A 13,212-nucleotide genomic window follows, 5' to 3' on the forward strand; every position below is an offset into this window, starting at 1 on the left:
AGAGAGATGTAGAACATACAAATAGTCCTCGGCTTACAAGAGTTCGTTTCAAGTTACAACGGCACTGAAAAATCTGATTTAGGACCCTTTTTCACACTTGCAACATCCCCGTGGTCACGTGATCAAAATTTGGACGCTTGGCAACTGATTCATATTTACGTGATCCCGTTTGGCGCCTTCTGACAAGCCAAGTCAACCCGGGGGGGGGGGGGGGGGGGGGCCAGACTTGCTTAACAACCCGTGTGGCTAACTTAACAGCTGCCGCGAGTCGCTTAACGACTCTGGCAAGAAAGGTCGTAAAACGGGGCAAAAACTCACTTCGCCGACGTCTCATTTAGCAGCGGAAATTGGGGGCTCAACTCCGGTCGTTAAGTCGGGGGTTGCCCTGTGCTATATAGAGATCCTTTTGAGATGTGAATATCCTCCAAAACAGGGGTCTCCAGCCTTGGCCACTTTAAGACTTGTGGACTTTGTGAGCTTTGCTGGCTGTGGAATTCTGGGAGTTGAAGTCCACAAGTCTTAAAGTGGCCAAGGTTGGAGACCCCCGCTCCAAAATATATTACAAATGCCTTTCAAACTCTTTCAGGCCACAGAAGCTGTTAGTTAATTAAGATAAATACATACATACATACATATCCTTGAATTTCTGATCTAGAAGCAAATCTCTCATGATGGGAAATCTATTGTGTCTGAATTGAAACATAACAAATTTTCATGGAACTCCATCCAGGGTTTCACAAACACAGTTTGAAAAAAACCATCATTGGGTTACAATTTCCCTTCTTCAACAGTTGGGTTCCCCCCCCCCCACGACACGGCACTCAAAAAGGGGTTTCTTCTATCCCCCTGTAAGCCCTCTCTATAACTGCAATTTCCAATGTTTGTACAAAACTTTTAGCACCATATTTTCCCACCCACCCCCCGGAAGGCATGAGGCGAACAAAGCCAGGCGGATGTTATTCCCAGTGAAATTAGTGGCAGAATTATTTTTTCCACCGTTATTAGTTATTTAGCCCTGGAGAACTGTTACTCATGGGACTAATGTACACATTTCAAATAAATTTAAATGCAAATGCATGTTTAATTTAAATATAATTATATTTAACATCAATTTAGTAAATAAATAAAGTTTGTTTGATTTTTTTTCCCACCCCAGTGTGGCTGAAGTGAGAATCCTTATTTACATAAGGTAAAAGGTAAAGGTTCCCCTCGCACATATTGTGCTAGTTATTCCTGACTCTAGGGGGCGGTGCTCATCTCCGTTTCAAAGGCAAAGAGCCAGCGCTGTCCGAAGACGTCTCCGTGGTCATGTGGCCGGCATGACTCAACACCAAAGGCGCACGGAACGCTCTTCCCTTCCCACCAAAGGTGGTCCCTTATTTTTCTACTTGCATTTTTTTTACCTGCTTTCGAACTGCTAGGTTGGCAGAAGCTGGGACAAGTAATGGGAGCTCACCCTGTTACGCGGCACTAAGGATTCGAACCGCTGAACTGCCGACCTTTCGATCGACAAGCTCAGTGTCTTAGCCACTGAGCCACCGCATCCCTTTACTTACTTATTTACTTACTTACATACATACATACCCTGTTTTCCCGAAAATAAGACATCCCCTGATAATAAGCCCAATCGGGCTTTTGAATGCATGCACTAAAATAAGCCCCCCCCCCCGAAAATATTTAAACGCAGAGCTGGAAATCAGGTAAGATGGCAAGAGGAGTCCCATCTTTCTCCACGCACCCCAAAATAATAAGACCTCCCCAAAAATAAGGCCAAGCGCTTATTTAGGGGTTCAAAAAATTATAAGACAGTCTTATTTTCAGGGAAACTCGGTACATACATATATATGCACACACACACATCATCTATCTATCTATCTCTACCTCTCTCTCTCTCTCTTCTCTCTCTCTCTCTTCTCTCTCATCTATATCTTCTCCCATCTATCTATCTATCTATCTATCTATCTATCTATCTATCTATCTATCTATCTATCTATCTATCTATTTATCTATCTTCTCTCTCTCATCTATCTATCTATCTATCTATCTATCTCTACCTCTCTCTCTCTCCTCTCTCCTCTCTCTCTCTCATTTCTATCTTCTCTCTATATATCTTCTATCTATCTATCTATCTATCTATCTATCTATCTATCTATCTATCTATCTTCTCTCTCTCATCTATCTATCTATCTCTACCTCTCTCTCTCTCCTCTCTCCTCTCTCTCTAATTTCTATCTTCTCTCTATATATCTTCTATCTATATTTACCTATCTATCTATCTATCTATCTATCTATCTATCTATCTATCTATCTATCTATCTATCTATCTATCTATCTATCTATCTATCATATACGTATACATATACATCCATATACACATACACATATCATATATCATATACAAATACATACAGATATATACATTACACACACACACACACCTCTCTGTTTTGCATTTCAGACAATTCCGCTGTTCCCTGCAGGGCAACAGGAGGTAAAACCTTGGGGGAAAAAACATTTCAGAGTCAGTCGCTTTTTATTTGATAGCTAGAAAATGCAGGTCAAAGACAGGGATTTTTTTTTTTAAAAAAAACCCCACTGCCCTCTAATCACATGTCAAGAGCATAACGAGACATCCCATTTCGGTGCAAAAACAGCGATTAAAAAATAAATCTGCCTCTTTTATGGTAAGGGGAGAGAAGGCTTTCATTTTTAAAAAACAACAACCAAATTGCTCTTTTAACATATGATTTATACTCGACACGAGGAAACTGGCACACCAATAAAAGCTTTTGAGTTTTGAGCATGGTTGCTTTTTTGAAGGACCTGTGAATGATGATGGAGGGGAGGCAGGGGCACTTTGTGATGGGCGTCTGGGGATTTGGCTGTGGTTCTTAGTCACAGGGCTTAAGTCTGGAAGGTCTGAAGGAGCCACTTTCGATCACTTTGCAAGGAAAACAAAAAGAGGCATCTAAGAAGCGGGGTTTAATTTGGAAGGCAGTGGGGCTGCCGTTACATTACATCTTTCATTTGCTTTGCAAGATAACCGATGAACAGAGTTGGAAGGGACCTTGTAGGTCATCTAGTCCAACCCCATCCCCCATGCCCAAGCAGGAGACCTTACACCAGTTCTGGCCGATGACAGTCCTGTTTCTTCTTGAAAGTCTCAAGTGATGAAGCTCCCACAAGTTCTGAAGGCAACTTCTGTTCCATGGGTTGATTGTTCTCACTGTCAGAAAGTTCCTCCCTATTTCCAGGTTGAATCTCTCCTTGGTCAGTTTCCATCCATTATTCCTTGCCTGGCCTTTGGAGGTGGAAGCCTGGAGGAGAAGCAGGCACGGCCAAGGGTAGGAGGCGAAAAGTCCTAAACCCCAAACCAGGAGACCATGAATTCTAGTACTAACTTCCTAGAAAGTCTTTCTAGGAAGTTAGTTTCCTGATCTGGTCTAAACTTGCAAGGCTGAATTTTCTCAGAAAACCCAGGGCAGCTTTAGTTATTCATGGAACGGAGCTAGAGAGCAAAGGTCCATCATGAGCTAGAGAAACCCAATTAGAACCTCAACCATGCAGGGGTTGGCAGTACCCCGGGGGCTGCCACAGTTAGCCATGATCAGCCTGAAATATTTTAAAAACGCAGCTCAGATCTCATTTCCAGTGACTGACAGGGAGTTTGACCTGGTGGGATTTGGCTTGCATTTTCAGCTGATTTTAATTGGCAAACTGTCCTACTTGTAAAAGAAGAGAGAAACTTGTCAGTGTCATCCGGAGACGGATGGAAGCACAGCCAAGGATCAAAGGCAGATAAAAGCGAAAGTATCGAATTCTCTGGGTTGAGAAGATGACAGGGGATTAACTCTGCTGTGCGAACCAGGTTCATTGAGCAGCTAGTTCTCTGTGACCGATGCATCCATTCAGCCAGTTGTAGTTTCCAAGCTGGCTTAAACCAGGATCACATATCCAGCATGATCCTCTCTTGTTTGAAAAAGCCCCGGTGAGAAATGAGCTTTTGAAGGACCTCGGTGGAGAAAAGTGATTTATGGAAAACCAAAACAAAGACACTAGAAATACGAGCCAACGAGTGAGTCCCCCCCCCCCAGCAATATCTCCAGCCAGGGCCCTAGAAGAAACGCCCTATGTAGATTTGGCCCTAGCCGTTGTAAATATTTTAATTCCCAAGCTGTACCAACGGGGCAGCGACTTCATACCAGTAACCCCAAGTTATGGAATGATATCCCAGGTTAAGCTGAGGTGGCTTTCTTAGTTGCTCAAGAGTAGAGTAGAGTAGAGTAGAGTAGAATAGAATAGAATAGAATAGAATAGAATAACGGAGTTGGAAGAGACCTTGGAGGTCTTCTAGTCCAACCCTCTGCTTAGGCAGGAAACCCTACACCCCTTCAGACAAATGATTATCCAACATCTTTGTAAAACCTTCCAGTGTTGGAGCACCCACAAACTTCTGGAAGCAAATTGTTCCACTGCTTAATTGTTCTGACTGTCAGGAAATTTCTCCTTAGCTTAGTTGCTTTTCTCTTTGATTAGTTTCTATCTGTTGCTTCTTGTCCTGCCTTCAGGTGCTTTGGAGAATAGCTTGACTCCCTCTTCTTTGGGGCAGCCCCTCAAATACTGGAAGACTGCTATCATGTCTCCCCTAGTCCTTCTTTCCATTAAACCAGACATGCCCAGTTCCTGCAACTGTTCTTCATATGTTTCAGCCTCCAGTCCCCTAATCATCTTTGTTGCTCTTCTCTGCACTCTTTCTAGAGTCTCCACATCTTTTTTACAAAATTGGATGCAGTATTCCAAGTGTGGCCTTACCAAGACCTTATAAAGTGGTATTAACCCTTCATGTGATCTTGATTCTATCCCTCTGTTGATGCAGCCCGGAACTATGTCCTAAGAGGACCATAAGGGGCGTGCATAAGCGCACAAACGTGCCTACCGTTCCTGTCCTATTGTTTTTCTTTTCTTCTTCCTATATATGTTTATATGTGTATATATTACATAATCTTTTTGTATGATGTTGTGACAAATAAATAAATAAAATAAAATAAATAAAAATAAAATATGTTGGCTTTTTTGGCAGCTGCTGCACACTGCTGGCTCATATTTAAATGGTTGTCCACTAGGACTCCAAGATCCCTCTCACAGGTACTACTATTGAGCCAAGTACCACATATACTGTACCTGTGCATTTTGGGTTTTTCTTGCCTAAATGTAAAAGCTTACTTTTTTCACCCTTGAATTTCATTTTGTTAGATAGCGCCCAATGTTCAAGTCTGCCAACATAAGGAATGCCCTGGGAGATTGGAGAGTAAACACTCACTTTTTGGGTGCCCTAAAGTAGCCAATTCAGCGCATCTGGAAAACTCGAGTATGGGACAAGCAGGCTGATATCCCCAACAGCTGGGATTTAAAATATACTTATCTCCTTTCAAAATGGTAAACCCAGAAATGTGTTTTCAGAGGTCGAATCTTTTGTGCAATAATTATGGTGGGTAGTAGTAGGGGAAAAGAGAATGGCCTTGAGGGACAGGAGGAAAACTTTGTTCATCTGTAATCTGTAAGGAAGGGGCATTATCAAGACAATGGTCAGATAACAGAGGGCTGAGTCTAGGACAGGAATATAACATAAGTAAATTCCCTCCCCAGTTGTCAAGGAGGTAAAGGGAAGGTGGGAAGAGGTCCACATAGTTAGACTTGCAGGATTCTGTTACCCCATTTTTACAATAAAAGTAGTCCTGACCTACAAGACTTTTACTCGAGATTGTTACTTTTACTACAAGATTGTTACTCGGATTTATCTTGAAGGGCTGGCAGGGACATAGTGTAGTGCTCATAAGCTGTGCCAGATTTTAGATTCAGGGCAAATGCAGCTCTCACTTGCAACTTATTGAAGCAGCTGTGTCTCTTCTTCCTGTCTGCAACTTATTAAAGCAGCTGTGTCTCTTCCTCTCTGCAGCTTATTGAAGCAGCTGTGTCTCTTCTTCTGTCTGCAACTTATTGAAGCAGCTGTGTCTCTTCCTGTCTGCAACTTATTGAAACAATTGTGTCTCTTCTTCTGTCTGCAACTTATTGAAGCAGCTGTGTCTCTTCCTGTCTGCAACTTATTGAAACAATTGTGTCTCTTCTTCTGTCTGCAACTTATTGAAGCAGCTGTGTCTCTTCCTGTCTGCAACTTATTGAAACAATTGTGTCTCTTCTTCTGTCTGCAACTTATTGAAGCAGCTGTGTCTCTTCCTGTCTGCAACTTATTGAAACAATTGTGTCTCTTCTTCTGTCTGCAACTTATTGAAGCAGCTGTGTCTCTTCCTGTCTGCAACTTATTGAAACAATTGTGTCTCTTCTTCCTGTCTGCAACTTATTGAAGCAGCTGTGTCTCTTCCTGTCTGCAACTTATTGAAACAATTGTGTCTCTTCTTCCTGTCTGCAACTTATTGAAGCAGCTGTGTCTCTTCTTCCTGTCTGCAACTTATTGAAGCAGCTGTGTCTCTTTCTGGTCATAAGTGGAGGACTATCTGTAGATGTCTCTTCTCCACAGCTCCAATGGCCTTATTTATCAAGCCCATTGTTGTACGACAACAGGACAAGGGTTAATTTTGCCCTTAAGCTCCTCCTCAGTAACCTTTTATTTTGTTCTCTGGACTTGGCTGGCCTGCTCTGTGCTCCTTCCTCTGAGACAAAAACCACATCGCAGGATGTGAGAATTAAAAGCCAAATGCCAGGCAGGCCCATTTCGATGCTCACCCTTCTCTGCCAGGTTGCTCTAACATCCCCCAATCTAATATTCTCCAGAAATCTTGCAAAAGGTCAGGATATTGTGTGGAGAACATGTTCGATTGAGAATAACATTCATTTCTTGTTCAGTGCCAGCTGAAAAGATTTATAGACAGGGGAAAAAAATTCAGAGCGTGGGAAATCCTGCTTTGGTTTCTTTAGGGCAGTGATGCCCCCCCCCTTTTGCTATCATGTGTCGGGGGAGCAGGGGAGGTCACGCACGTGTGTGCCCACACCCATAATTCTATGCGCCATGCCCCTGCGCATGTCCGCACGACCCCCCCCGCTCCTGGCACACGATGGCCTGGTAGGCCCGTTTTTCTCTCTCACCTGGCTCCAGAGCCTCTCTATGAGTCTGGGGAGGGTGAAAACAACCTTCCCCTCCCAGAGGCATTCTGGAGGCCAGAAATGGCCCATTTCCCAACTTCTGGTTGAACAGGAAGTGATGCTTTTTGCTGTCCCCAGCCTCCAGAGACTCCTAGAGAGTCTCTGGAGCCAGGTGAGAGAGGAAAAACGGGACTTCCCCACCCCCCAGACCCTCCAGAGGCAGGAAACAGCCTGTTTCCCTACTTCTGGTGGATCCAAAAGGCCTGAAAATCAGCTGGCCAGTGCGCACATGCACACCGGAGCTGAGCTCACGTGCCCACTGATATGGCTAAGTGTGCCACCTGTGGCAGACGTACCATAGGTTCGCCATTGCAGCTCTAGGGTTACCGAGAACATCAGGACAGCCCCCATCTCCCCTTCCCTTGGGGGAAGGGGTATCTTAGTCTGCACCCCCACTTCCAAAATCCTATCATGCTGACTATAAATCATCATCATACCCACAGAGAGACTTATAATTAGCTGATTTCACATTTGAATGACTCTATCCAAATTGTGCTCCGAAAAATTTTGTTGATCGTCTCTGGAGTCAGAATAAAGAAAATATTCCAGTCTGAATATTTTACATCTGAGCCCTTCTCCCACTTTCTGAAGGAAGATTTGAAAATACCCCTCAAGGTTTTGTTATTTTCAATCTGAATCCAGCTCTGGAGACCTCAGCAAGTGTTTCTCTTATTCCTTGGCTTTAATGATAATTTTCAGTGATTTCTGGTGTGTTTTTTTCGATCATTTTTCCTCTATATCAATGCTTGTCAACATTGATAATTTTAAAATATATGGATTTCAACTTCCAGAATCCCGCAGTCTAGGTAGCTGGGGAATTCTGGGAGTTGACATCCATCCCTCTTAAAACCTGCTGAGTGGAGGATTCTGGGAGTTGAAGTCCACCCATCTTAAAGCATGCTGGCTGGGGGATTCTGGGAGTTGAAGTCCACCCATCTTAAAGCATGCTGGCTGGGGAATTCTGGGAGTTGAAGTCCACCCCTCTTAAAGCAGGCTGGCTGGGGGATTCTGGGAGTTGAAATCCACCCCTCTTAAAGCATGATGGCTGGGGAATTCTGGGAGTTGAAGTCCACCCCTCTTAAAGCAGGCTGGCTGGGGGATTCTGGGAGTTGAAGTCCACCCGTCTTAAAGCATGCTGGCCGGGGGATTCTGGGAGTTGAAGTCCACCCATCTTAAAGCATGCTGGCTGGGGAATTCTGGGAGTTGAAGTCCACCCCTCTTAAAGCATGCTGGCTGGGGGATTCCGGGAGTTGAAGTCCACCCATCTTAAAACTTGCTGGCTGGGGGATTCTGGGAGTTAAAATCTACACATTTTAAAGTTGCTCAGTTTGAAAAGTACTGCTCTGTATCATGCATTTTAATACTTGGCTATTATAAAGTAGAAACCTCAGGGAAACTGGATTTCTGAATTAGAAGAAGAGAAATGGCAAACGAGGTCACCAAAACATGATTTTAGTTTTATTTTCCCATGTAACCATGGTAACTTTTAATATACCAACAGCTGGCATAGAGGTAGGGTAGAGAGAGAAAAAAATGATTTTTTTTTAACCTGTCCTCAAATTCGTCCTCAAAAGGGGGATTACAGAACGTGGTTTGAGGGTGGGGGGTGCGAATATTCTCTTTTGTGGCCCCTGAATTCAAATTCCCCGATGGAATAAGGAGTTGACTCCATTCCTCTCTCTTATAGCTTGTCACTATTTTTAAAAAAATAAAATAAAACACTACCTTGTTTAGTTGTACGATTTTACAGTGCATTTCAGGTTATTATAGGGCTTATGTGTTCATTATCACTCTTGCTAGCTCCCTTTCATTTTTTAAAAATTAACTTTGTGAGATGCCTGGAGGTTTTTTTTGTTTGAGAACAGAAAGGACAAGGCTGTTTTCAAGTGTCTGGCTGCAAAGATGAATTCATAAATAAGACATTACTTACTGGGCTTTATAGCTAGCAAGAGATTAATGCTCATCCCATTTCCCCCGTCTGTTTGGGGGAGGGTTGTGAACAAATTACTATCTAGGCGCAAATGTGTTAACAGAAGGCGCAGACGTCCAGAGCAAAAATGTGGAGCAAATCCATGCCAGCAGGGACATTACACTTTGGGAAAAAGTGCAGAGAAGAGCAACAAGGATGATTAAAAGGCCTGGAGACTAAAACATATATGAAGAACGGTTGCATGAATTGGGCATGGCTAGTCTAGAGAATTGAAGGACTAGGGGCAGGCAACATGATAGATAGATAGATAGATAGATAGATAGATAGATAGATAGATAGATAGATAGATAGATAGATAGGTAGGTCTTTGGCTATTCGGGTTTTCTCCCGCGTAAAATTGGAAGTGTCTTGGTGACGTTTCGACGAAGTCTCATTCATCATCTTCAGGCTTCAGCTTCGTGCTTAGAAGCATGAAGCACAAAGCTGAAGCCTGAAGATGACGAATGAGACGAATTCCGAAACAAAGTCAGGAGCTGTGTCCAGGGATCTCCAAATAATTTGCAAAATAATAGCAATAGCACTTAGGCTTATATACCACTTCACAGTGCTTTGCAGCCTTCTTCTAAGCAGTTTACAGAGTCAGCATATCACTCCCAACGATCTGGGTCCTCATTTTACCCATCTCGGAAGGAGGGAAGGCTGAGTTGACCTTGAGCTGGTCGGGATCGAACTTCTGGCAGTGGGCAGAATTAGTCGGAAATACAATATTCTAACAGGAAAGAAGGAAGGGAAGGGAAGGTAGGTGGGAAGGAAGGAAGGAAGGAAGGAAGGAAGGAAGGAAGGAAGGAAGGGCAATACCAATAGCACTTAGGCTTATATACTGCTTCGCAATGCTTTACAGCCCTCTTCTAAGCAGTTTACAGAGTCAGCGTATCACCCCCAACGATCTGGGTCCTCATTTTACCCACCTCGGAAGGATGGGAGGCTGAGTCAACCTTGAGCCTGGTGAGATCCGAACTGCCAAATTGCAGTCAGCCGGCAGTCAGCAGAAGTAGCCTGCAGTACTGCACTCTAACCACTGCGCCACTGTGGCTCATCATCATCATAATAGTAACATCAAATTAACCACCTGATTTTTTTTGTAAAAAAACCCCCAAAATGTCTCCAATTGAGAAACTTTGCAGGGGGAGGGGACGGACGACAGTTTGAGAAACCTCTCAACCCGAAACCCCTGCCTTCACCCAACCCATTCACTTGCATAGACATCAGAGTCTTTCTTGGTTACTTGGTAACAGGTGAGGTAGCACCTGCCCTATTATGTCACTCTAAGCACCAACTAAGAAATGGGAGGTGAATTCATTTGCCACAGGAAAAAAAGTGAGCGCCCATTGCAGGTACTGGGGGGTGGCTGGATGGGTGGGAGGGAAGGTGGCTGGATGGGTAGCTCCCCTTTCCCTTCCGCTCTGCTTGATCCAGGCTGGGGTCTAGGGTGAATTGGATCGGGGACAGCCACGAGAGCAAGGTGGGGTGCATTTGGGGGGTGTGTGTCTTAAATATTTTCTTCCTTGCTTTAGGGATCTCTCATTGTCCAGCTCTTCTCTTTTGATTTGGGGTTCTGATCATAAAAAAAAGTTAGGAATCCCCAGCTCCAATTGGCCACTTTGGAGATTCAGTGACAACATGGCCAAATTTCAATTTTCCTTCCTTCCTTCCTTCCTTCCTTCCTTCCTTCCTTCCTTCCTTCCTTCCTTCCTTCCTTCCTCGCTCCCTCCCTCCCTCCCTCCTTCCCCCTCCTTCTTTCCTTCCCTCCAGGTTCTTCCTTCCTTCGTTCCTTCCTTTGTTTCTTCCTTCGTTCCTTCCTTCCTTCCTTCCTGCCTTCCTTCCTCTCCAGGGTTGAAGTGCATCCATCTCAAAGCATGCTGGCTGGGGGATTCTGGGAATTGCAACCCGCTAGTGGTGTAATTCAATTTTTTTTTACTACCGGTTCTGTGGGCATGGCTTGGTGGGCGTGGTGTGGCTTGGTGGGCGTGGCTTGGTGGGCGTGGCAGAGGAAGGATACTGCAATATCTCCATTCCCTCCGCACTCCTGGGGGAAGGATATTGCAAAATCCCCATTGCCTCCCAACTCCAGGGGGAAGGATATTGCAAAATCTCCATTCCCACCCCACTCTGGGACCAGCCAGAGGTGGTATTTGCCAGTTCTCCGAACTGCTCAAAATTTCCGCTACCGGTTCTCCAGAACCTGTCAGAACCTGCTGGATTTCACCCCTGCAACCCACCCATCTTAAAGCACGCTGGCTGGGGAATTTTTAGGTGTTGAAGTTCTCCCATCTGAAACTTGCCAAGGAACACAGTCCCAAAAATTGTCTCTGGCACAGAATGATGGGCCAGGATTCCTAATACTTCCACCCAAGCAGGAATTCTTTTCTCTAGAAACTACAGAGAGAAGGAAAGGGAACCTTTGCTATCTATATTTTTGAACTTTGCACAGAGGAAAAGTCCAGTCTCAGCCCCGAAGGGTCTGCTATCTAAATTTCAGTTGAAAAGAGAGAGGCAGTGGGAAGCCAGGAGAGAGAGAGAGAGAGAGAAAAAACTAATCAGGGCGAAGGAAAATGCATATTAATTGGGGTGATTAATCATCTTGTGCCAACTGATTAAATTTAAATGCTTCTGCGAAATCAGGGGATCTTGATGGGAGCCTTTTTTTTAATTTGCTGGCAAAAATTGCTTTCTCAAACAAATGCCGCCATTCCCCGTTCCCTTCGTTTGATATTTCCTCCCTTTAAATAAAATAAAATATAGAAAAAAAGGAACGAACAAATGAAAACCTTTATAAAAACTTTGGGTTAAAATTGTGAAAAGGCATTCCCCCAATGGATTTTAATTTGCCCTCATTCTCTGAGATTCTAGGGCAGCTGTTGGCGAACCTTTTCGGGACCGAAGGCCAAAACGGTAGCGCATGTGTGTGTGTGTGTTGTTATCTGGTTTCCGGCACGCACATGCACACCGGCCAGCTGGTCTTCACGTGCGCATGAGTGTAAGAAACCAGAAGACCAGGTGGCGGGTGCGCAGAAACCCAAAGAACAGCCTCTCGGCGCGCGCATGAGCACTTGGCGACTGCTGTTCGGGTTTCCGGCGCTCCTGCGCGCATGAAGACCAGCTGGCCAGCGCTCTGGGACCTGGGAGAACAACGGGCGATGGCTTTGCGTGCCACTTCCGGCACATGTGCCATTGGTTCGCCATCATGGTTCTATAGGGTGATCTTTAGTTAAGGCTGACTCTGAAACAGCCTGGTTGCGAACAGCTTTATCCAGGACTGCTAAAAAACAACAACAACCCTATAAGGTAGGCAAAATGCTAGTCCTTGCCCCTCTCAACCGGGGCTGAGCAAACAATGGTCTTAACCACAAGGCTTTTAGTGATTTCATGGCTGAGGTAACACTGTGGTGGAGATAAAAACCAAAAAGTTTGGCCTTGGCCCACATTGAGAGTTCCCAGTTTTCGAATGTTTGGGTTGCCTGCTTGATTTGTGAGTCCTTCTACCTTGTGGGGGGGGGAGAATAAGGGTTTCATGGTCTCTTTTTTCAGCCTCCCACCCCCACCCCCGCGCATTTCTCAGGTGGTTTCTTCCGCTGAGGCTTCTGGTTTTCTGCTTTAGGCAGAGGTTGATGGAGAATTCCTTTCGGATATGTTAGAGAATTCTAACATGCCACCCTGCTTCCACGGGCATTCCCACCTCAATCATCATCATCACCATCGTCTTATTTTTTAAAATTCAGTTTTATTACTTGTATAAATCTCTCAAGACAGAGAACAGGTGGCTGTCATGTCTAAGGGTAACTCCTTCCTTCCTTCTTTCTTTCTTTCTTTCTTTCTTTCTTTCTTTCTTTCTTTCTTTCTTTCTTCCTTCCTTCCTTCCTTCCTTCCTTCCTTCCTCCTCCTCCTCCTCCTCCTCCTTCTCTTCTTCTTCCTCCTCTTCTTCTTCCACTTCTTCCTCTTCCTCCTCCTTCTTTCTTCCTTCTTCTTCTCCCTTCTTCTTCTTCCTCCTCTTCCTCCTCTTCTTCTTCTTCCTCCTCTTCTTCCTCTTCCTCTTTTTCTTCCTCTCCTCCTTCCTCCTTCCTCCT

Source organism: Ahaetulla prasina, chromosome 17 (genome assembly GCF_028640845.1).
Source record: "Ahaetulla prasina isolate Xishuangbanna chromosome 17, ASM2864084v1, whole genome shotgun sequence".
NCBI lineage: Eukaryota > Metazoa > Chordata > Lepidosauria > Squamata > Colubridae > Ahaetulla > Ahaetulla prasina.